Source organism: Gymnodraco acuticeps, unplaced genomic scaffold, assembly GCF_902827175.1.
Source record: "Gymnodraco acuticeps unplaced genomic scaffold, fGymAcu1.1, whole genome shotgun sequence".
Lineage (NCBI taxonomy): Eukaryota > Metazoa > Chordata > Actinopteri > Perciformes > Bathydraconidae > Gymnodraco > Gymnodraco acuticeps.
Window position 1 is genome coordinate 1,913,314 of NW_022990652.1, and position 26,259 is coordinate 1,939,572.

General features: G+C 41.7%; 1 long non-coding RNA gene across 1 annotated transcript in view; it reads left to right on the plus strand.

The window, feature by feature from the left end:
• Nucleotides 1-26,110, plus strand: part of LOC117554915 — a 48,610-nt gene extending 22,500 nt beyond the window's left edge. Inside the window, exons 2-3 of the long non-coding RNA XR_004570335.1 lie at nt 22,035-22,131; nt 26,043-26,110. This is a non-coding gene — a long non-coding RNA (uncharacterized LOC117554915). The remainder of the gene's footprint in view (nt 1-22,034; nt 22,132-26,042) is intronic.
• The last annotated feature ends 149 nt before the right edge of the window (nt 26,111-26,259 follow it).

Genomic DNA, 26,259 nt, shown 5'->3' on the forward strand with positions numbered 1-26,259 from the left:
ACGCAAGCTGTCATCCCCACGGAGGAGCACACAGCCTCTGTGAGCGAGCGAGACAGAGCGAGAGAGCTAGAGAGAGATATTTAATATAATATAGTTGTAAAATATAAAATAAGAAATCATTCCAATGTGTCCTATAGGACAGTAAAAAAAAAAACAGTTTAAAATGTGTTATTGGTTGTGATCATATTCTAAAGATTTTTGGATTATTGAAAAGTATACAGCTCCCTTTCATCTGAGTGTTGAGAGCTGTATCCATAAATTCATTTTGTGCTCAAAGTGCACCAGATTGATGCATTTAACTTCAACATTAAAACAAAAGATCTTCCCGGCGGTGCATGCCCCCGGACCCCCCTAGAGGATGTGAGGTCCACCCCCAAATAAAGCATGTTAAAATAATTAAATTGCATACTTTCTTTTAGTGAACACTGAAAACGGGTCCCACAGACCCAAACAGCACACAAAGGTTAAAGGTAAGCATATAATAATGTTAAAATGTGCTAAATATATACACTGCAAAAAACAAAAAAAAAGAGGAGTAAAAGTAGCTCACGACTTGTTTTATTTTTTGAAAGTAGCTCTCATCCTAAAAAAGGTTGGAGACCCCTGATTTAGAATGATAGCCTGGATAAACTATAGGTTACTTATGTAACCCCAGTTCTCAGAGTAACATTAAGTGAGATGTCTCACTATGGGATGCGCCTCATCGCGGAGCAAACAGAAGCATCAATCTCATTACGCCAATCCTGATTGGCTGGTGATCTTGACGTCAGCGTCAGGGAATTCACCCCCTATAAGTAGCTTGCCGCCACGACGCATGCGTCATTCAAAATAAGCACCTCTTCTCGCTTCACCATAGCAAGGAGGGCCGTCTGGTGAGACATCTCACTTCATGTTACTCTGAGAACTGGGGTTACGTAAGTAACCTATAGTTCTCATTCATAACACTCCGTTCGATGTCTCACTGGGAAATTGTAGCTCCTGTATTGTCAGACGAGCTTATCTCGAAAATCACCAAACAACCAGAACTTAACAGGTAGAGCTCTGACTCAACCAGGTGCCCAGCACTGCTTGAGTCACACTGGGAGAAGAACGTCCAGCCTGTTAAGAGGCGGACAAAAGTGAGCGGCGAGGACCAGCTCTCCGCTGCACCAATGTCTTGGATGGGAGACATCATGGACAGAGCCCAGGATGCAGCCAGACCCTGAGTCGAAAGAGCTCGCGGACCCGAGGGTGCCTGCGAACTCTGACTCGTATGAGCCCCAAAGCAATTGCTTCCACAAACCAGTGGGAGAGCCGTTGCTTAGTAACAGGCTTGCCCTTATAAGGGTTAGCCCAGGACACAAGGGGTTGGTCATTATGACGAAGCACCCTTGATCTGTCCCTGTACGTGCGTAAAGCACGGGCTGGACACGGCAAATCCGGCCGCTGTTCCCCGGAGGAATACAGTGGCGGGGAGGATGCCTCAATGTCAAATGTGGTACCTGAACCAACCGCCTTAAGATAAAGGCAGGGTTGGGCTTCAACCACACTCTGTTTGCCCTGGGGCAAACTGAGTGCATGAACACTGTACAGATAGTGCATGAGTGCCACTGGCTCGCTTGGCAGCTGCCAGGGTCAGCTTCATGTCACATTGTATTCAGATTGTACCACTCACGGGCCAGGCCCATAGAGCCAAGCGCTCTGGGTGTGGGTGAAAGATCGCCCCCCCGCTTGGGACAGTATGTCCCTGCGTAGTGGGAGCTGCCATGGCTGCCCGCACAGCAGCTGATATATCTCCGCTAGCCAGTACATAGCTGGCCAGTGCGGAGCTATCAGGATAAGTGTGTGGCGTTGCTCTCTCACTCTGGCCAGAGTTGGGGGTATCAGAGCCAGGGGTGGGAACGCGTACAGAAGGCCCGGGGGCCAATCGTGTGCGAGTGCATCCACGCCTAACGGTGCATTTAGATCGCGCATCGAAAATACAGCTGACACTGAGCGTTGTCTTTCGATGCGAAACAGATCCACCGCGGCTCTGCCGTAACGCACCCACAGCTGGCTCACAATCCTTGGATGTAGAGTCCAGTCTGCATAAAGTGGTATACCTCTGGATAGTAGATCTGCCCCGAGGTTCATCACTCCCGGTACGTGCGTCGCTCTCAGAGAGAGGCGACGTCTACCGCTCCATAGGATCAGTTTGCGCGCCAGTGTGTGTAACTGGAGAGAACGCAAACCCCCTTGGCGGTTAATATACGATATTGTGGTCGTATTGTCTGTCCTCACGAGGACGTGATGTCCCCTGAGGAAAGGCAGAAAGCGTTTTAGGGTGAGAAACACCGCTAAAAGCTCCAGGTAATTTATGTGCGCCCGCTGGAGGTCTCTGCTCCAGAGACCCCTCACCGGGCGACCTTCATAAATACCTCCCCAACCTGTCAGACATGCGTCCGTGGTGACCACTTTACGTGAAAGGACAGCACCCATAGGCACACCTCGTACTAGAAAAGTCGGGTGCAGCCATTGGCGCAGTGCCATTACGCATTTCACAGTAACCATCACTCTCGCTGAAACTCCCTCATGTGTAAGCGTCCCAGTCGTACGACCAGGATGGCTGACGCCATGAGCCCCAGCAATCGCAGGCATGATCTGAAGAGAACATGTTTGCGCAGCTGGAAAAGAGCGAGACAAGCTCTGAAAGCTTTCACTCTATCCGCTGACAAGCGAGCTGAAAAGGGCACCGAGTTCAGGCGTAAACCCAGGAAGAGTATAGTCTGCGCGGGGCACAACATGCTCTTCTCTGTGTTTATTATGAAACCCAGGTTGAGCAGGTGCTTTACGAGGACATTTGTCTGCGTAACAGCCTCCTGCTCCGACTGTACGAGAAGCAGCCAGTCGTCCAGGTAGGGTCGCCAGGCGAATACCCTGTTGTCTTAACGGGGCTATCGCGGCTTCCGTACATCGTACAAACACCCTTGGACTGAGAGACAGACCGAAGGGGAGTACTCTGTATTCATAACAGATCCCCTGAAATGCAAATCTCAGATATTTCCCTGTGTGGGTAATATACTGGGATGTGAAAATACGCATCTTTCAGGTCGACTGATGTAAACCAGTCGTCTTGTCGCACGAGCCGCAGCAGAGATGTGTGAGTGAGCATTCTGAACTTATATCTTTTTAGATATTTGTTCAGAGCCCTCAAATCAAGTATTGGCCGAATTCCGTTCCCTCCCCGTTTGGGAACGAGGAAGTACTTGGAATAGAAGCCGCCCTGACTCCGCTCGGCGGGTACAATAGATATAGCCCTCTTTTCTAGGAGTGAGAGGATCTCTCTCTCCAGAATATGGGCTGACTCTCCTCGGGCCTGCGAATGCAGAATGCCCGAGAAGCGAGGGGGGGTGACGGTGACTTGGAGTCTGTAGCTCCGTGTAACTGTCTTGAGAGAAACCCAAGCAGATGTCGTGAGCATCTCCCCGCTGTATGCTCCTTAGAGCCAGCTGAGATGTCACGTCTCTTCCCCTCTGAGTCCTCTATTTGTTGTGTTATGGGGCCCTCCAGTGTCTGAGCACTGTGGTGCCCCATTTCGACAATCCCCACCGACACAGCGCATGTGTGTGGCGGTGGTGCCCTTACGGCTCCAGCCGACACTGCGCATTGCGTGTGACGGTGGTGCCTTCACAACCCCAGCCGGCACTTGCGCATGCGCGTGACGGTGGTGCCTTTACAGCTCCAGCCGGCACTGCGCATGCGCGTGACGGTGGTGCCCTTCACGACCCCAGCCGGCACTGCGCATGCGCGTGACGGTGGTGCCTTCACCGACCCAGCCGGCACTGCGCATGCGCGTGACGGTGGTGCCTTTACAGCTCCAGCCGGCACTCGCGCATGCGCGTGACGGTGGTGCCTTTACAGCCCCAGCCGGCACTGCGCATGCGCGTGACGGTGGTGCCTTTACAAGCCCAGCCGGCACTGCGCATGCGCGTGACGGTGGTGGCCTTTACAGCCCCAGCCGGCACTGCGCATGCGCGTGACGGTGGTGCCTTCACAGACCCGTCAATTGTCCGCCCTTTGAGAGAGGCCGTAGCTGCTCTCAGAAGGGGAACAGTTGACGGACTGTTTATTGTTTTTATTGTTTTTCTTTTCATTTTTTCGAGCTGCGCCCTTGGCTCGAAGCCTGGATGCGTCAGCGGAAAATGTTTTATGACAGAAAAATCAATAAATGTGTGACATGTGTTTATGCGGACTTGAGGATGGTGTTGAGGCATCTCTCGAGGCGGCGGGAACACATTTAGAGCTGGGGAACCGTAGACTTCCAGCTCTGTCACAGAGGGGAGAAGGAGGGGCTGTCAAGCCGCTCGCTTCTTCTTCCTCGACTGCTGGCCGAAATTCTGGGTTGGCTGCGCCTGGGCTGCAGCCAGAACCGGAGATTTTCTAGGCCAGCTCGCCCTCGTCCCCCTGCCTGGGCTGGGGACTCGGGGCGGACTGCGACCTCTGCGTTTTCGGTATTTTGAACCGAGCAGGGTTCGGGGCAGCATGGACGAAGGGCTGCCGCTCCGAGTCCCTGACTCCTCTGGTATGAGGGGGAGAGGCGTCCATCTTGTTCGCCTCGTGGCGTGGAGAGGACCCGCTCGTAACAGGTACGTCGTTGAGAGAAAAAGTGTTACCAACCCGTCCTTAATCCGGAGAAAAAGGGACGGTGTGGGTCCTTTGTTCTCAAAGAATATTGACTGGTGTACAAAACACAACAAACTCTTACTGATATGTGATGGGTCCAGGCTCAAGGGCGTATGGCACTCTCAACTCTTTCCAGGACATGTCGGGGCCCTGCCTGCCAGTAGCTTTGCCGATATCTGTGTTGATAGGGAATAGATTAAGAGCGGTGAATCATAGAAACAGGAAGCGCTCAAACGTTTGTGTGAGTGTATCTAATTTAGCAGTGATTCCATGTCAGCCACAGCTTGTTACAAGAAACATGACTGATAGTGTGTTTAACAAACTTAAACTAGCTTTATTAAATGTCAGGTCTTTGGCAGGAAAAACATTTTTAATCAATGATTTTATCACTGAGCACAATCTCGATTTTATGTTTTTAACAGAAACTTGGATTGAACAAAATAACAGTGCAGCTGTTCTTATCAAATCAACCCCTCCCAACTTTAGTTTTATGAGTCAGGAAAGAATGCATAAGAAAGGGGGTGGAGTTGCTATTCTGTTCAATGATTCCCTTCAATGCAGGAAGACATCGTATGGAAACTTTGATTCTTTTGAATATGTGGCCCTTCAGCTGAAATGCTCCTCTCGAGCTCTGTTCCTAAATATCTATAGACCACCCAAATACTCTGCAAGCTTTTTTGATGACTTTACTGAACTGCTGTCTATAGTGTGTATTGACTTTGACCGTCTAGTCATTGTTGGTGATTTTAACATCCATGTTGACAACCCCCAGGACAGAGGGGGCTAAAGAACTATTTTGTGTTCTTGATAGCTATGGACTGACTCAGCATGTGACGGAGCCCACGCACAATAAGGGGCCACACTCTGGACTTAATTATCTCAAAGGGTGTGAATATCTCTAAGGTTGTGGTTGACTGATGTTGCACTCTCTGACCATTCCTGTGTTTTCTTTGAGAGCTCTATTTCTGTTCACAAAATGTTCAAAAAGAGGTAACCACAAAGCGATGTTTAACTGAAAATACTAGGGAAATGTTTACTCAGAATTTCTCTTCCACACTTGCCCCTGCTAACATCTCAGTAAATGAGCTAGTAGATCATTTTAATTCAAAAATTAAAAATGTTATAGATGCCATTGCTCCAACTAGGTTAAAGGAAGTGTCTGGCAAGAAAATATCTCCATGGAGAAAGGCCATGGACCGTGAAAACAGAAAAAAGAGAATGTCGAAAAGCTGAACGCAGGTGGCGAAAAACAAATCTCCAGGTTCACTTTGAAATCTATAAGAGAGACTTGGCCTTTATAATTTGGAATTGAAAAACGCACGACAATCGTTCTTCTCTGACATCATTACCAAAAACAAAAACAACGCACGTGCCTTGTTTGCTACCGTCGACAGACTAACTAACCCCCCAGTGTCAGTAGCCTCTGAATTTCTATCCACCAGGGCGTGCAATGATTTTGCCTCCTTTTTCACTGACAAAATTCAGAAAATCAGGACAAGCAGTCAGTGCCTCTGCATCAGGAACAGCAAATGTGTTGTCTCTGTGTCCACCTAATATCAATTCAGACATCATGACACAATTCCATCAGATTAATGATAAAAACCTAGAGGACATTATTCAACTTCTGAAATTCCTCCTCCTGCTGCTTTGATATTATTCCTACAGGGTTTTTTCAAAGATGTTTTTCGTTGCATGGCCTCAGATCTACTTCATATAGTAAACAAATCTCTTCACTCAGGTATTTTTCCACAGGCCCTGAAAACTGCAGTCATTAAACCGCTCTTAAAAAAGAATAATCTAGATGCTTCAGTAATGAACAATTACAGGCCCATATCAAAACCTGCCATTTCTAGGTAAAATCATTGAAAAAGTTGTTTTTCAACAGTTGAGTAATTTCTTGCATTTAAATAACTGTTTCGATGTGTTCCAGTCAGGCTTTCGTCCAAACCACAGCACTGAGACTGCTCTTGTAAAGGTCTTTAATGACATCCACTTAAACACAGACAGTGGCAGAACTTCAGTGTTAGTATTATTAGATCTCAGTGCTGCGTTTGACACTGTTGACCACAGCATATTACTAGACCGACTGGAAAACTGGGTGGGACTTTCGGAAACAGTTCTAAATTGGTTTGAATCCTACTTAAAGGACAGAAACAACTTTGTTTCTATAGGTAAATACACATCTGAGTTGACAAATATGACATGTGGGGTTCCTCAAGGCTCCATCTTGGGGCCTCTTCTCTTTAACATCTACATGCTACCACTGGCTCAGATAATGAAGAACAACAAAATAAGTTACCATAGCTATGCAGATGACACACACATTTACGTAACAATTTCACCAGGAAACTATGCTCCAATTCAAACACTGAGTAAGTGCATTGAACAAATCAATGACTGGATGTGTCAGAACTTTCTCCAATTAAACAAAGATAAAACTGAGGTAATGGTTTTTGGAGCCAAGTCAGAACGTATAAAAGTTAGCGCTGAGCTTCAGTGTGCAATGTTCAAAACAACAGATAAAGCCAGAAATCTAGGTGTAGTCATGGACTCTGACCTGAGTTTTCAACAGTCACATTAAAACTGTTACTAAATCAGCCTACTATCACCTAAAGAATATATCTAGGATTAAAAGACTAATGTCACAGCAGGATTTGGAAAAACTTGTCCATGCTTTTATCTTCAGTAGACTCGACTACTGCAATGGTGTCTTCACAGGTCTCACTAAAAAATCTATTAGAAAGCTGCAGCTAATTCAGAACGCTGCTGCTCGAGTCCTCACTAACACTAAGAAAGTGGATCACATCACTCCTGTTCTGAAGTCTTTACACTGGCTTCCTGTGTGTCAAAGAATAGATTTCAAAACACTGCTGCTGGTTTATAAAGCACTGAATGGTTTAGGCCCAAAATACATTTCTGACCTCCTGCTAAATTATGAACCATCCAGATCTCTCAGGTCTTCAGGGACTGGTCAGCTTTCTGTCCCCAGAGTCAGAACTAAACATGGTAAAGCAGCGTTCAGTTATTATGCTCCAAATATCTGGAACAAACTCCCAGAAACCTGCAGGTCCGCTGCAACTCTGACTACTTTTAAATCCAGGCTGAAGACTTTTCTTTTTGTCGCTGCTTTTAATTGAACTATTCACATCTTAGACTGCACTGTAACTTTTATCCATGTACTTTTTTCTTTTAATGTTTAATTGACAGCACTGTAACTTTTATCCATGTACTTTTTTCTTTTAATGTTTATTTTATTAGCTTTTCTTTTTAATGACTGATTTTAAATGCCATTTTCTTAATCTCTTTCATTTTTTGTAAAGCACTTTGAATTGCCTTGTGTTGAAAAGTGCTATATAAATAAACTTGCCTTGCCTTGCCTTGCCTTGGTGTGTCAATATACTTCCAATCCTTTTCTCCTCCGTGAGAGAGAAAAAGAAAAGCGTCCTCGCTACCGTGGTGTCGGTAGTAAGGGGAAGCTAGCTAGCAACAGGTGCGTAGCTAGCTTGAGAAAAAACAAAACCTTACCTTACTTTCCGGGGAAAGAAACGGCGAGGTCGATTTTAATACTAACTGGCGTTAGTATTACCGTCTTCTTGCGAAGCAGAAGGAGTAGCCGGCGAGCGCCCGTCGACCGAAATGGTTATATTTGGGTTCAGTCTGTGGACCGTTAAGCTTGTCCGGCTACTATAGAGATGTGCTCTGAAGCGAGAAGAGGTGTTTGAATGACGCATGCGTCGTGGCGCAAGCTACTTATAGGGGGGTGAACTCCCTGACGCTGACGTCAAGATCACCAGCCAATCAGGATTGGCGTAATGAGATTGATGCTTCATAGTGAGACATCGAACGGAGTGTTATGAATGAGAACATACAATGTTGCATTTGTGTGTTATATGTGTAACATTGAGGCGTAAATAATTTGTCGCATTGTCTGGCTCCCAAAGATAGACCTGAAAACTGTGATACTTACGGAACCATATATCATGTGTTTTGCTACACCATCCCTTGAGGAAGGTTTGCCATGGCTTCGTTTTTGAGCCAAGAAGTAGTCAAGTAAAACATCTGTTTGGCCACTCTGTTTTTGGTGCTTAGGCTCTCTTGAAAGAGTGCCTGAGAGCCACCAAGCTGGAAGAAAATGTCCCACCTCATAGAAGTGATTTTAAAAGCAGACTTTATGAAGCCATTTACCAAGAAAAGTTGGACATGTCACTGGAAAACAATAAAAAAAAACGTTCTTTTAAGTTCATAGAAATGACATCAGTTCTGGAGATCAAACCTTGTTCTATAATCTGTGAAAAAGAACAATTCTGACCTCTACTCACTTCCCAGAATGAGAACTTATGCTCAAAATGCCTTACCATCCTTGGTCTCATAGACTACTTACCCATGCCTCATAAACACATTTAAGTGTAATTGCACATTTTTGATTAAATGGGCTTTACTACTGAATTGCCAGGATGCTTTAACATGACTAGATGTTTTTTAGAAGGCAGTTAAAGGGTACAGTTATTTGTTAATTCGGCCAAGGAGTTGTATTTGTAGGATGAAAATAGTTTAGAAATGTTGTTTTTCTAGTTTTTCTTTGCGTACAACTTTACTTTGTGCTTAATATAGAAGAAGCAAGTTAGCTATTTCCTCAGGAGATTTAATTACCGATCCTGTGTGACTTTCCCAGTCTAAAACTGTTTTCGAAGTCCCAGAGCTTCTCTAGATTTTCCTTTTTCGGTACAACTAGTTATTTAAACAAGAGACAAAGGGTTCTATTCCTGGCTGTGGTTTGTATTAGCTCATGGTGGTGTTTACTATGGCACTGTCTGCCAGCAAGGAGTGCTATTTTTTTCAAACCCTACTAAGCACTGTTGTATAAAAACACTTGCTGCATGCAGGCGATTGAAAGCTGTCTGTGGGTAGGATTCATCTGTTATCCCTTTGCACAGATCCTTTTTCTAACTCTTGCTCCATTATCATCAAGTACAGTATCTTTCAGTTTGGGATAGCTCTATAATAAGTCACCAGATTTCCTACGAATTTCACACCAGCCGTAGTCAGTAATGAGCACGCAATACAACAGTTATTCAAATTGTGAAATGGCCGTAGCATTATTATGATCTTCATAAGTATACCAAAAACACATTGAGTCAGAGATCTAACACAATGGCTGTCTTGTGTACTTCATTGTTTTCCATTAATACCTGCAGTTTTATCAAAATTGGGTAGATACTATGTTTGAACAAGAGATACAAATGCATAAAATGACACAAGGCAAGATATCATACGTGCTCAAATGTGGGGGTAAATCATCCACGCCTTAACACTCTCTTCTCTCTCTCTTCAAAGACTGAGAAAGGAACACCAAAAGGGATAGACATGTTGATGACATGCATGTGCTTTTTCTGTATGTAATTGATCTTTCACCAATCTGGTAATATATTGTGAAACCAGCTGGGTATCAATTGCAGAACTGTCAACATGTGGTGTGTGTGGCACTCGTTGCTCTGCGTGATGCATTTTCTGTCCATCTTATACACATGTGTATACTGTACACACACATTTAACGGTACACATGGGTATAGCTTACAGGTTGAGGGACATGTGTTTTAATGTGAGTGGAAATGTGTGTTTTTAGTCCAGCCTTCACCCCATTATGCATTTCAGCATGTTTGTTTATGTGAGGTTGGCTTCAGTACTGCAAACGTGTGTGTGTGTGTGTGTGCGTGTGTATGTAAGTGTGTGTGTGTGCGATAAATGTGTGTGAATAGCTGGCATATGGTAGCCATCTTACCCTGGCGGCAGAGCTTGAGGAAATTCCAGAGTTGGAGAGCTAAGGCCAAGATACTGCTGACACACATACACACACACATACACACACACACTTGCACACACACTTGCACACAGTACAGGTTTTTCATATTTTTCATTTTAAAAGGACTAACAAGTTGATGTTAAATCGTGCTTTCAGTAGCTATAGCCAACAAGTTAATTAGCATGTTCTGATTGCTCAACATAATGACTTGAAAATATTGTCATGCTTGTGATCTCTCTCTCTCACTCCCTGTCTCACACACATACACAAACACACTCAGGCCTTGGTTCTGTGAATTTGCTCGGTGCTATCTCTGTGCACACATGGCAGCCATTACTTCTTGTGTGTTTAGGCTAGGGCAACATTTGGAAGTAAGCCTAGCAGTTCGACCAGCAGCCGATATATAGTACTAACTGTTCAGATTCTCTAGTCTTCTCAGTTGTTTTTACTGGTATTTATTAGGCCTGTATATCTTTCATTTATGAAGATTGGAGCTATTGCAGAAGTCCAACTTCATGTTTTCATCATAGTACTGCTTGTGGCAGTGGCAAGTGTCATAATATTCCATCATGCATTCACTCTGCATTATTCCCCAGTATGCAACACACACAACTTAAAGGGGCCTATTATGTTCATTTCCAGGTTGATATTGTGTTCCTCTACTGTGACATCTTTCATGCTTTAATGTTCAAAAAGCTCTTTATTTTCCTCATACTGCCTGTGCTGCAGCGCCTCTTTTCACCCTCTGTCTGACACTAGAGCCCAGTCTGCTCTGATTGGTTAGCTGCCTGGCCATCTCTGTTGTGATTGGTCAGCTGCTTAGAGATTTTCCGCCCCTTAGCCTTTCACATACAATGTGAGAGAGCGCTAGCCAATAGATGTTACATGGTGATGTCACTATGTCGTTGAAGTAAACCAAGGAGTTCAATGGAAGCACTTTAGCAGGGGGGGGAGAGTGTGTGCGTCTCTCTACATTTGTACGTAATCATTTTGGAATGTGTATGTTAGGGCTACACATGGGTCCAGTAGAAGCAGGTGATGTTATTTTAAAATAAAAAAGACCTTTAGGCTGGCACCTGTCCGGCAGTCATAGCTCTGTGACTGTATATCATCCCTGACTGGCCAGATGTTTCCAGAACTGAATTGGCTCCTGATTCTCCTTCCTTATAATCTTTTTCTTATCCTCAGAAACACAGCATCTAATTTTTCCACTTCAACTGTTTCCTTATATCGCGTGCACTCAAGCCTGTTCACATTAGATGACTTTCATTTAAACACCTTTCTCTGCCCCTGTCTGCCTGATGCTAATAGCATGTATCTTTCTCTCTGTATGTCTCGGTTTTGTCTGTCTTGCATGCTTTTTTTCCCACTTTGATTCAAACTCTCATAAGTTGTTGCTACTCAACACATTTTCATCCACATGTGTCAGTTTACATACAGGATGATTCAGGTAATGGAAAGAAAATAGGGAAAATCAAAACTTCACTTGTTGTTCGAAATTCCTTAATATCGAGTTGCAATCACAGTAGGTTGGTTATATAATTGACTCACACAAATGTGTACACATCATTTGAATGAAGGCAGATTGATCTGTTGAAATTCCGACATCACGGTCACATCGGTTGCTAGTCAAATTTAAAAACTGATTAAAATAGGCAAAAAAAGTCACACACGTGAAAAACACCTAGCCATGTTAAAGCACAATTCTATAGAGGAGCTTCACATATGGAAATGCAACACAAACACTGGCACACATGTCCGTCAGCAGTGTTGTTATCGCCCCGAAAGGTCAGACTGATGGAGTGTGCAGTGGTTGCCATGGTGACTTGGCTAAACACCAGAGCCATTGTAACTCTCACCCACCATCCCGGCTCCCTCTGTTGTTGGTTCAGTGCTCGTACGCTCACAGTGAGTCCACAGTCTCACACACACACACACACACACACATGCACGCAACGCTCTCACACACACACATCACACCACACACACACACACACCCCACACACACACACACACACACACACACCACACACACCACACACATACATACACACACACACACACACACACACACACACACCACGTATGTGCTTGTATGTTTTAGCTAATCCCTCAATTTGTAGTTATTACCAGGTACCCACAATGACACACACACAAATCACACACACCCATCACACAGAAATCTCACACACCACACACACACACCACACACACACACCACACACACACACACACACCACACACACACACACACACACTGATGAGCATATTGTCCAGGCTAAATTAATAGATCAGTCTTGTTAATCTTTAATTTATGACATAACCCATAATGACCTTTCCTCATGAGCAGGACATCCTGTAATAAATGATGTTATGTCACTGGACAGCAAAACAGTGAGTGTGTGAGTGGACAGACAACGATAATGAGACAGCCAGAACAAAGTGAAACTTTAGTTGCTTTTTTTTGTCTGTTTTTCTGCTTTTTATCACCGAATTCCATTTCTGCCCATCTGTTGTTTTCACCCTGTATTTAAGCCCCCCCCATCTTCTGCTCCCCACCTCCTTCACTATTTTCCCTTTTCTCCGTCTGTCTCCCCTCTCATTGTCTTGCTTCGTCTCTTGTAAAGCTGATTGTGCAGTGGCATGCCAGAGTGTGAGTGACTCATGTGGGATTATGCTGCCACAGAGAGGACTGGTTAGAAGAGAGGCCTTTTTGAATTGGATTACTCAGTGTGCACACACCTCCTTTTACTACACAGTCCTTTTTAAATCAGCTTCTAAAATTGCTCATGGAAAAAGAATTAACTTCTTCTTTTCCTCCTGTTTCCCCTGTTTCCGATTGTTCCCTGTTTCCGATTGTTCCCTTTCCCAGTGCTTCTCTACATAACTAGTGTTTGACTTCTGTCAGGATACTTTCTGGGCTTTTCACCCTTCACATTATTTCTAAAGGAATGTTTTCCACTCAGGGATTTCTCTTTCTACAATTACTTTTAATCGCTCCGGTTGTGGTAACTGCTGTGGATTCGCCAAGACGACTTAACCAGCAGCAATTTTATATTCAAGTTATGTGTGTAGCTGGGTCTCCACTGTTATTTTGAATCTGTGTACATGTGGGAATACTCTGGTTATGGGTGCATCCTAGTGACAATATCCATGGCTACATTCCCCTATCTATTCTGGTTGTTGCTGGAAGAGTTACAGAAGAAAGGTGACTGGTAGGGGTGAGTCACAGAATAGGCTTCCGATTACACACACCCTCACTCGCAGACAACCTATGGAAAGAAAGGGTGTTGAAATATGAGAAGTGATCCATTGTGAGTTGACTTTTGGCAGCAGCTATAGTGCAAAACAAATCTTATTTTTCATACTAGCTGGCTAAGTGAAGGTAAACTTTCAGTTTCTACCTAACGCAAGGGTTCAGTGGTACTATGGGCATGTTTACACTGGATCAAAGTGTGGTTTTTCACATTTAGCTTCAGAAAGACCTCATGCAGCTGCTGAGGAAAGTGGTTTGTGGTAATATCAGGCTTGCACAAGATCCCAGTCTGCCAAAGGAAGTTTCTGTACACATTGATTAGTGAGTCAACTCCCTCTTCACCGTTTTTAAAGAACCGTCATGTTGTCATTTGTTTTGCATCATTGAGAAGATGTTTCATTTAATGAGTGAAAAAGTGACCTATTCTGAGTCCAGCTTTAACTTAGGAAGAAAATGAAATCAAAGTGGTTTCATTGCTTTTCTTAATATTTACCCACAATGAATTTATGGTGAAATGTATTCCCGGGAATTACAAAAAAACACACAGCAAGACGAAAGAAAACGTTGTTTGTTTTTGCCTCACATCTCCAAAGGGTTTGGTCGTATAGATCAGACCAAAGGAGTTGCATCACCCTAGACTGCTGCACACATATTTAAACTTTTGATTTGTGTTCTTGCATTTAGTGTTTGGATACAAATGAGTGCCTACACTTGTGTAAATAAAGTCCTCAGGCTGTGATGTAGGGCTTTGCCTCCCGTGGAAGATCCTGATGCATTTACTGGACTTAAGAGGTTTGGTTTTTCTTTGGCTGATATCCTTGGGATACAATATGATCAGAAGAAGCTTTAACATGGCCGTCTAATTGTTGTTACTCCATTTCTGGTGGAACGTGTCATTCTAGACATGCCCATCATACTTACCAAGAACAGACCAACTATTCAAACTATTAGAAAATAACACTTATGAAGCAGTTTCAACTGACACTGGAGTAAAAACAGGATGCTTGGATTTGGTAGGACAGATTAACAGCGTGTCCTCAAGGAACAGCATTGTTCTCAAGTGTTAGGGGAAGCAGAATAGGAGACCTTTGTGAAAATGAGTTTACGGGACTTTGTACTGTGGCATTAGAGATGGAAAATAAAGAGGGCCACTGCAGGAAGACACAGGCATGGGAGGGAGAACACAGATCTTTAAAGATGGTGAGGGGGAGGTAGAGATAAGAGAGAGCTAATTGATTGAATGGAAATATTACACAGGAGTGAAGGAAAGGTGCAGGGAGATGCCGCCCGCATTTTCTCATCTCTAGTTACTCTGAGGGGTACCAGGAAAGGGAAGAGGGTAAGCCATTATAAAGTATGACTAAACATGTTTACTGAACCCTGAACATCCCGGCCTTAGAGGGATGGAAAACAGTAGCCAAGGACTGTCTGCAGACTAGACTAAGAGAAAAAAAAAACTGCTTCAATGTCTGAAAAAAGTAATCGAAACGGACTGAAAGTAGTGGACAGAAAGGAAAAGTGTCCTTTGGGTGTACCGTGAGGCTAGACTTTGGAGACAAGAACTTAAATCAATATTCCCTTAACCCATTTTAAATCTCACGGACAAATATTTACTGCTTATTCACAAGATAAATGTTGTAGAGGAAGCAAAATATATTCTTAGTTTGTTACCTATATGCTTAAGGGCCAGAAATCTCAACATATAACTCAGCTTGAGGCACTTTGTTTTAGGGCTGCTCGATTATGGCAAAAATCATAATCTCGATTATTTGGGTCAATAATTGTAATTGTGATTATTAAATGTGATTATTCATTGACATTGAAAACATCCATTTATTGAAGAAAAAAAATGTTGAACATTATGTTTTTAACAGTTGATTACCCTGAACTTTAAGTATAATTTAAAAAAATAATAATAATAATAATAATAATAGAAAAATAATCATTTTATTTTGATTACGTTGTTTTCGTAATCGTTGCAAGCCATAATCGTAATCGCGATTAAAATACGATTAATTGAGCAGCCCGACTTTGTTTGTGAAAGTAAAATGTTTTTGTCAAGAATACTTTCACACAGAACGCAAATATTATGTTGCGAAAAAGCAGCTAAATGATTCTCCACAGAGCCCATGCATCATAAACCGAATATGTTGAAAGGATAAAACAACAAACAACAACAGTATGGTTTATCTGTAATTCGGAAAAAACCGCAAACTTTATTATTTCTTTCAACCGTGACAATGGTTGAGCAAACCAGAACCGCGTCTTCCGTTTAACCTTTCAGAATAATGTAAGAGCTCTTGACATATTTCCTGCATGAATGTTTACCGGTGGGATCTTAACATTTCCCAGAGCATTTTGCTAAGAGGAAATTCAATAACCTAGCTTTTAGGGGCTTAGGCTTTACAACAATTTACCTCAGGCAGACTGCCAGACGCTGATCTCAGTTAACTTGATCCCAGTGGTTGGTCCTCTGCCTGCACAAATCCATTTCGATTTTTGTATTGAACCTGTGCCAGTTTGCAATCGCTGTCAGCACGATACAGCATATCATATTTGTTTGCTCCTTCTTGGCAGTTTGATTAGAGTGGGAGGTTTCGGTCAAAGTCCTGTGTCTGTGTAAATTCAAACAAATTGACCAGTATATAAGCCTGGGTTTTAAGGTACAGAATGTACTGAATGTACAGAAGCTTAAGAAAGCGTGAAAGGAGGACTGGACCGAGGAAGAGGAATGTAAGCAAGTGAGGGAGACAGGAGTTGGTGAGATTTGAAATTGCTGAAGTGAAGCTACAGTGCTGTAGTGGTGAATGTAACACTATCCTGCTACATCATAAGAGACTATTGGTAATCGAGGTCATCGCAGCTCCCCTAAAAAGCGTTCAAGATCTTGGTAGACGTTTCTTTTTTTGTCTTTCCGAAGTGCTCAGTTTTCTTCATCAGTTGTTTGGCGGATGCACATGAATTAATGATTTCCATCACCTCCTTTTCCATCGATCAATCTGTAGTAACGTGCTGGATGTCCATTTCGTAAATTGTTACATTTGGTTGTGAAAGCCAAAGTGACAAGATTGACGAATGGCGTGTTTTAAATTGGCCTTGATACATTTCCACGGTCTCTAAGTTGTTAATGGTGTGTTTTATTGAGTGGGATCAAACTTTTTAGCTTTTAACTGCGCTTGTGGAGAAGTAATCTAAAACATAGCTGAGCCAATTAATGTGGGTATGGTGAAAAAACAAGATATATATCGAGGACATATAGGGTAAAAAGGGAGATGGATTTATGGAACTGTGTTTGTATAAGGTTGCTTGTGTTTGAGATCATCTGTATTTAAAAAGTTCATACTTGTATTATATATTTTAACTTGTTGCATGCTCAAATATTGAAAAACGTCTTTATTTTTCACACTCTCCCTCCCTCAGTCTGAAACTAACTTTGTGAGTTTCAACAAAATTGCTTTGCTTGGCAACCACTTGGGTCTGTGTTGACTTTCTGTCAGCTGGTGACATTCACATCACATGCACTGCAGCTGTGAATAAGCAGGACAGAATATAATATGTTGAAAACTGTGAAATCCCAATTTTGCAGAAATCCTGCAGAAAAATCTACCTTAAAAGAAGATATAAGCATTTTTAAACTGTTCTAATCTGGCTTGAAACATATTATCTGCAGGTTCCAACATTGTCCTTTAGTTTGATAGTGTCCCTGTTTGCTTACACCAAATATCCTCGTCTTTTTTATCTTCCACAACTGTCAAACTATCACCCTCATTATTTTACCATCAACAACAGCAACGCGTTTATAACTCACCAAACATGTCGTCGTCATTGTTTAGACATTGGCAGCCTCGCATGACTTAGATGAGCCAGACCTAACACCTTGTTCCCCTGATGAAAAGTTGATGATATTTACGCTATGGTTTAAACAAAGATGATCTGTTTGGCCTCTTGTGGTCGCAGGTTTCATTTCACTGCCAAAGATAATAATCTTCATCAATCGTTGAAGTCCAGTTTATTTGTGCAGTCCAGTATCACACACACAACTGTCAAGGAAGCAATCTGTCATGGTCTTACAAAACTGCATTTGATAGCCACTAACAATGCAGAACCTTCCCACAGCATTCAGAAGGTAACAATGATTTGAGACAGAGACAACGTTTTTTTCTCATGCTTGACTTCATTTATTTTGACAATTTCTTGTTTTCAAAGCAAGTACAATTTAAAAGCAACACCTCGGGATAAACATATTTGTTTATTTGACATGTCCTCCATCATATTGCGGCGCAACACATATTTGTTCCATTCTTTTGTTTCTAGCTGTCTTTCACTATTTATGACTCATCATATTTCTGAGGTTGAGTTGCAACCTCAACTAATGAAACTCACAGCCAACTTTTCTTTGAGACTCTCTCTGACCACCAGAGACGCCATACATCCTCAAAGTGCAGTAATGTGCTGCATGACTTGCTGTCAGTCTTTGGAGTTTTGGTTTTTATCTGCTGCTCCATACACCACTAGCGCCAAAGGGTCTCCAAAACTGTCTATACAATCATTTTCTGTCAGCACATTTTGCGTGCAAATTGTGCTTCAACTGTAAAAAGTCAATGTGATGCAACATGGACAGACATAAAAGGGGCAGGCAGTCTGTTTGGGCTTAGCTTGAGAACCAGATCATCATCAGATGGTCAAGTCCCCCAAAAATATACATTGTCTGGACCAGTGCTTCTCAAAGTGTGGTCCGCGGACCACTGGTGGTCCGTGAGCGCCCCCTAGTGGTCCGTGAGTATATTGGTAAAATTTCACATTTGAAATAAATTAATTAATTTAAGTTTTCCGCACTCTCGCGGGAATATCTCCGCAATGGAACGAGCTTAAGTTTCACTTTCAATTGCACGATATAGCCCAGATAAACACCTTCATCACACATGTTGCCACTTGTTTGTACCATTTTCAGGCGATTTGTAAAAAACAATGTGTTTTGGGATATTTGTGGAGTTAGGTGGTCCGCGAGTGTTTTTTTATTGGTTAAGTGGTCCTTGGCATGAAAAAGTTTGAGAAACACTGGTCTGGACAGACCCCCAAACTGCTCCAGCCCGCCCCACTATGGCAGCCACTTCCCTCTGACACGTCTTAATGCATACGTTTGTTACGTACTGTGTGTTTATCATTAAAAGGGAATTTATCCATGGCATTTATAAAGTCTATGTTTCTTCTGAAAGGTAAAAGCGTATTTTTTCAGTCCTTTGGTATAAGGAAGAGAACCAAAATATAGGTCTTGGGACACCCAAAATAAATATATACATTTAAGGTATGAGCATATGTTCAAAGAACTACAACTACTATCACAATGTGTTGATTTTCCGTTTAAAATCTATCAGCATAAATACTTAAATAAGGCAAACTATCTTCAGAAGATGTTGATCGTTTCCGGATTTAAATGAAATTGAATCAATGTGTTGTAGTAACACCACAATAGGAAGAATTGCGGAGAAAACCGGGAATCCTCCTCTCCATTTGAGCGTGGAGAATACCAGAAATAACAGACTGAACTTTTTCCACACCTCCACCATGCGTTAATCACCTCAACGCCAATGTGAATGCAGCCCAGAAGCCTCTTTGATGCATCCACCTTTGCAGTTTCAGAATATATACGTAAGTCGTTCAACACTTGATGTTTGATGAGCCACACTGACTGAATATATGAAACAAAGTCTAGTAAGGTAACGACACTGTGATTCACCTTTTTCTCTTTGTGGTGCAGAACGCTGTTTGACATTGAGAGAAATAAAAGCAGTGAGTTCTTTGTGCCGACATCACCAGATTCAACCCACAGAAAATGTCCCGTTTCTTAAAGACACGACATTGCACCGTTCAACACGCAAAGCAGAATAATAAGCCGTCTGAGAGCAACACCGCTATTAGACACTATTTTCTTCAATGCTGCTGAACACCTTGCTTTCAGCGTAACCAACACACACTTTTAAATGGAGTTACAACACACACCTTTTAAATGTTCTTTCCTTCTTCTTGTTGTATTTGTAGTTGATCTTTTTCCAGTCTTTTCTGTCTTTCTCTGTCACTGTTAATAGAGTCATTTAAAAAAAAAAATCCCCAATCCATCATGCGTCATTTGACAGTTGCTGCAATCACATATTTAAATAAATAAAAAAATAGTGCTTCAGAAACTTTGTAAATATTTGTATACCTATTATTAATTATGAAAAGTTATTGACAATCTATTGGTACCATGTGATTGCTATTAGGGCTTTCGGTCATATCGATTTCTTTATATTTGTGTCCCATAAATGACTAGAAAGCCATATAGTGCATTATCAAAAACATTGTTCTTTGGTATTGCTTCAGTCAGTCACCGTTTTATGACATAACGTCCTATTTGAACAGGAAAAGGACTTCACTAAAGACGTAACAAAAGCCTCTTATGGGCCTTTAATCTCCCACTCTGGCTGCGGAGGTGCCATTAAAAGTGTGTTTATCACATGCTGCTCTATAAAGAGAAAGGGCACCACAGATAAGATAATAAGCGTGTATTGTTTTTTGTGACTTTGGGCTTTAGCAGCTCACAAACACATACACCACATTGTCTTTCACACTTTGTCACATTCACACACACACAATGTCTGATGTGAATGTCCCATGGAGATATAAATATCAGCAGCATCACATCATACGTCCATAACTCCATGGCCACCATTCTTCTGCTACAGCAAACATACTGTATCCTGCACTCAGGAAGAAATGTCTGATGTATTTGAACTATTTCATGATGTCTGCCTTTCCTTTTTGTGTCATATCCGTAAAAATGCCTTGTTTCTCTGTATTATATGTTTATAAATAGAAATACATATAGCCAGTCAAATCAGTTCATTTTTTATGTAATTGCGTAAAGAATCAAAAACGGGTTTATTGCCAGGTAGGTTCACACGTACGAGGAATTTGACTTGATGTGGTGCATACATAAAATATGTTTTTTTAAAAAGTACACAGATAGCGAACTACATTAAGAACACTGTAACAAATATATAGTTAGAACGCAATAAAGCAGTAATTTACAGCGAAATAGAATACAGTGAATTATAGAATATGACATTTGTGCAGTAAGCAATATTTGAACATTGTGTGCATTAATTCAAGCAGTTGTATAGTGCATTTCCTGTTCTTTCCATTTATTTGTGTTGTATAGGTTTTTCTGCATGTTAATGGTGTGCAAAGGCTTAAAAGTTCTCTCCAGTGGGAGTTTCTCTCCCACACACTTCCCCCCCTGCCTGAAACGCCTCCATTGGACTTCTTTGTTAACTTCAGTATCGTAATGACCTCACTACTCTTACGCGTCTATTGGCTTGTGCTTTATCACACTGTACGTGATAGGCTAAGGGACCAGACATTTCCGACATAACTTTAAGCTGTGGATGAATCACAGCAGAGCCGGCCAGTTAACCAATCAGAGCAGACTGGGCTCTGGTTTCAGACAGAGAGTGAAAAGAGGTGCTGCAGCACAAGAGACAACTGAAACCATTTTTAACATTAAAGCATGGAAACACAGTGTCATAGTAAGGGCAACAAATACAAATATGAACCTGATAATGAACAAAATAGGGCCCCTTTAAATGTTATTGAATTTAGATAAGGTCTATAACATGTATGATGACAGATGTCCTGCTTACAAGCCATTACTATCAAATACATTTTAACAAACTACACTGTATCTATTCTACAGGCACATTATTTTTGCAGTGTGCACATCTTGGTTAAATTAAATAGAAGTCAATGTTGAGATTTGATTTATGGTACAAAGCTAAAACTGGATCGGTTCTCTCCAGCCCAACTATAACCAAGACTTTACATTTCCCAGAATGTCAGGGTAGAGTAAAGCCAGTGGAAACAGAACATCCTTTCCAACATCATTTCCTTCGAAATGTGTTCTTAATTTTTGAGAAAGACTTCCACTTACAGTACGATGTCACTGGCGAAAAATATGGGCTGTAGCCAGCTTTCTACACCATTGTCTTTGCATTTTATTTCGACTTTTATAGTGAAATATAATTTGCAATGATAAGGAACAGTCAGACAGATTTGTGAAATGATAACATGGCAACTTGTTACCAAACTATTTTAACATTGCTGTGTATTTCTGGACAAAATTGATCAGAAGAAAGGAGACATTTCTTTCTGTTTTCCCAAGCATTGGTTCTTTCCGTACCCATTTACTTACTTACTACAAAATGTGCTCCTAATGATGATGTTGTGGATGCTTACTGCCAAACCTTTTAGGCTTGAAAATAACTCCTACATCATTTCCTCCCTCTTTCTTTCTATCTCTAGATGCCAGGCCTTTTGTCCAGCCCTGTGTGTCTGACAGTCATCTGGGTTTTATCTTGGTCGCTGCGTCCCATTCGTGCTCAGATCCAACCTGATGAAGGTATGCATGCACACCAAGCAGAACGCCATTTTCCCAAGGACAGATTTAAAACACATAGAGAGGACACACATGCTGTTAAGAATCAGGCACGGATGCCTTTGGGGAAACTATTTTGGGCACTTATCTTAACTCAAAGTACTTTGTGGGACCTAAAGCTACTGCTGAAGAAAAGAGGGAGGAAACGCATCTAAAATGTCATAAATCCAAGACGATTTGTTTGTTTAAACACATTGTTGTTTGTTTTCACGGTTCTTTCTCTGTCCAATTTAAATGTAAACCTTTTACTCTGCAAACAATAATCCTATTGTTAGAAGAATCATTTTTTTTTCACAAAGCCCTTGAGGGATCTGTTTGGCATTAAGAAATCTTTTTTTATTTCTCTCTCTCTGAAGACTGCATTTCCCTCTTTGTATTAAACGCTCTTCATTACTACTGCATCTCTTTATATCACGGTAACAATGAGGACAGTCACCCTTGGCCCCTTAGGTTAAAATATCAGAATTTTCCCTTCCCATTAATTGTACCCCTCCAGGGTCCTTTTTTATTGTTTAGAAAGTACTGAGTTTCGTCCAGCTTGCACTTTCTGGGTCCACCCTGCCTTCGGTTCTCAATGTCACGAGAACTTTGCAGCCATCCTGTGTGAATACAGTGTGTGGTTTTGTGTGTGTGTGTGTGTGCGCGCGTGTGTGTGGTTTTGTGTGTGTGTGTGCGCGCGCGTGTGTGTGGTTTTATGTGTGTGTGTGTGTGTGCGTGTGTATGTGTGCACGCGTGTGTGTGGTTTTGTGTGTGTGTGTGTGTGTGCGTGTGTGTCTGGGCCGGGTCGGGCCGTGTTGCCAGAGGCAGAATCAGATATGAGTGGAACGCTGCGGGTTTGGGGAATAATGTACTTCACTGCCAATAAAACATGAATACACACATTCAGACCAGCCAACCATTTGCACTGCACCAAGGTGTGTGTGTAAAGAAAATCTGGTTGAAACTGAGATGGATGGAAAGATTGACACAGGGAGAAACAATAAAAACAGAGACAGAGGAAGATTATATTTTATTTTACATTTAAGGAGGAATTCCTTGATTTTGAACGTTGACCCTCTGTTGTTGCCTGGTTGTGAGAACACTGCAACAAGTTGTTGCCAAACTGCAAGGGCCATAAACAAAAGTGTCTTCTAAACAAACACCAGAAAAGGTTTACCGGCTAATGTGCATTTCAAAAGCTTGAATTACAACTTTTACTGGTAAACTATAGATCTTTTGTGAGTTTTTGATAGAGATTTTGTCCGATTCTGATTTCCTTTCTTCTTAGGATACATTTGAGATACAATACAAAAACAATTTTGCTCACATTTAATGGAAAATCTAATGGTATGTTCATACCTGATGAAATATTATGTTATACTGTTTACATTTGCCTAGTATATATATTTATTATCTATATAAAACAATGTTAATTAATTGGTTTACATACATATATATGAATCAGTTTGGACGAAGGCATCTTACTGCCCGCCCCACATTTACTGACAGAGCGGAGGGAGAGAACCCATGTCCTGCTCTGGTGAAAGGTCGGATAAATGACAGATTGCTTGGTGTATCTCAATTGGCAAAATGAGCAATCCAAAACGCCGTGTCCAATAAATAACCGCTGTCTTAGTAGCTCAGTTTTATTAACCATGCCTCGTGTTACATATGACAAATTGTTTCCCGTACACACCACAGCAGAAGGAACAGGCTTTCATTTGCTTATTAAAACTAAAAACTCTCAGTAGCTTTCATTGTCCTCCTTTCTTTGTGTCTCCTCCACTGAAACACACGAATGTAGCCACAAAATCACAGTGGAGCACTTCGCTACTCTTTCCCCAGCTGTTTCATTTTGTGCAGCCACTAAAATAACAGAAGGACAGCAAGCTAGGTGTGAGTGAAAACCAAGTATTGAAAAGGCCTTCAGTGCAACCTCCAACTTGAGTATGTGTAACATTTAATTTAAGATTAACTTAGTTGGTCCCTGAAGGACACATGAGGTTATTTCAATAGGGAAAACTAACATACATATACCAATACAGCAAATTAAAAAACAACATCTCCAAAAAGCTTCACGTGTCTGGTTTGAAGTGACCAGAAAATACCTTTTTTAGAACCAAATTAATGATTTAGGTTGTATCCTTCAAAATTCAATGCCAGTTAAACTTGTGACCTAAACATACATTTGTTTTTTAAAGATTAAGAAGAAAAACAAAACTCAAACGCGGGACAAATTGTTTGTTACTTAGGGAGCAGAGGCCAGTAGGGAGTGAGCATGCCTGAGTGATTGAGGTTGAGAATTAACGAAGGTGTGTGCGTGGCAGGCTGGCAGTCAAAGTGATGTTTTTCCACTCCACATCTACTGTAAATGCCAGCTTTCATATTATGGAGCCAAGCTAAACACACACACACACGCTCCAGATAGAGTATCAATCTGGCAAATCACTTCAGTCACCGCAAATATTTGCTCAGGTATACACTGCACTTAGTATTGCAGCACATCAACACTACCTTCCAATTTGCATGATGTCAAGTTTATACTTTAGCAGCTTTTAAATCATCCTTTTGGTACCAATGGACGTTGTATTGAGTAAATCAAGCGCTCCCTGTCCACCTTACATTGCCTCTGATTTCACATTATTGGATACTTACTTTAGATTACATTGCTGCTAATATAGTTCCAGTTACAAGTGTGAGTAGCAATGTAGCTATAGGTGTGGTGGGAAATCATGACATAGTCCCCGTTGAAATTGCTAAATTATATTTTGTGAACACCATAAACTAAATTCTACTCACCCACATCATATACAGTAAGGGTGGAGACAGAAAACCCAGAGATGGATGTTTTTCAACTGCAGCACATGAAACCAAAGCTGTTTGCATGGCTAGACAGTGTAGACATAATTCAAAAGGTGAACATGTGTATAGCAAACTGCTTCCAGATCCACAGGTTAATCAATTTCTTTGGAGTGTTCGAAAACATCTATTGAATCGCAATATTTAGTTTTTTGAGGTCTTGTAATGGTTTCTCAACAACTTAATTAACTTTAAATTGTAATAACAGCCAGGATGAACTCAGTCAATACTTAATGTTCTTTGTTATATGTTTGAATGAAAGTCAATTTTTACGTGGGTTTTATGCCTAAAATGATGTGTTCTTTATACCATGTCAGTTTTTCTAAAAAAATATTTTAAAAAACGCAATAGATCGCCATGCTTACAGAATCACAATATACCTCAATATATTAAATCATGATACATATGGTGTCTTTCCAATACACAGCCCTACACATGTCAAAGGTTCGACTTCATATGAGGGTGGGAAATATGTCTGTAAATGATGGCCTTCCGTCTACTACTACTACTAGATCCCATTTCAACGGGGACAGTATGTATTTTGAGGAATAGAGTACTTGTGAAGTCCTCCAAAGCCCAAAGCACGCTAGTCACATGTTCAGTTTGGACTTTGTGAAGTAAGGCTTGGAGCAGAGGATGGTCGTGAAAAGTATTTCGTCACATAATTTGTCTTTTTGTCCAAAGCACATTAAGACAATAATTAGAAAGCAGCTCAAAGTTGGCCAAATTGGTGTCATTTGTCAGTGGGATCAGCACTATTAACTTAACACAGTGCTGAGTAATATGATTTGACTAGTGATAAGAAACATTTCCAGAAAAAGAAAACACTGGAGACTCTTCATGCTGTGCGCCAAAGCCTCCTCAGTCCTCAGGATCCTAAACCTTGTATGGTCATGTTATTGTGCTTCTGTCTCTTACTGTAACTCACATTGATAGAGTCAATGCAGACACATGGTATGTCAGATTTTGCAGTGTGCACATGCTGTAAGCCAGACGAACACGGGCTTTAATATTTTATGTGATGTCTTTGTTTACAGTGTCAGGCGTTCAGTATGCGCTCTTGGAGTCGAATGTGACACTGGCATGCAGGAAGTCACAAATCAGGTAAGAAAGAGAACTATTTCCTTGTTTGAATTAGAGTTGGGTTTCTTTGTCTTCTAATGACAAAGACATTTTTCCGGCACATTCATGTGGGAGTTCAAAGGTTTTCTTTATTAGCCAAAAAAAGAAACTGGGTAGCTCCGCCTGTCAGGG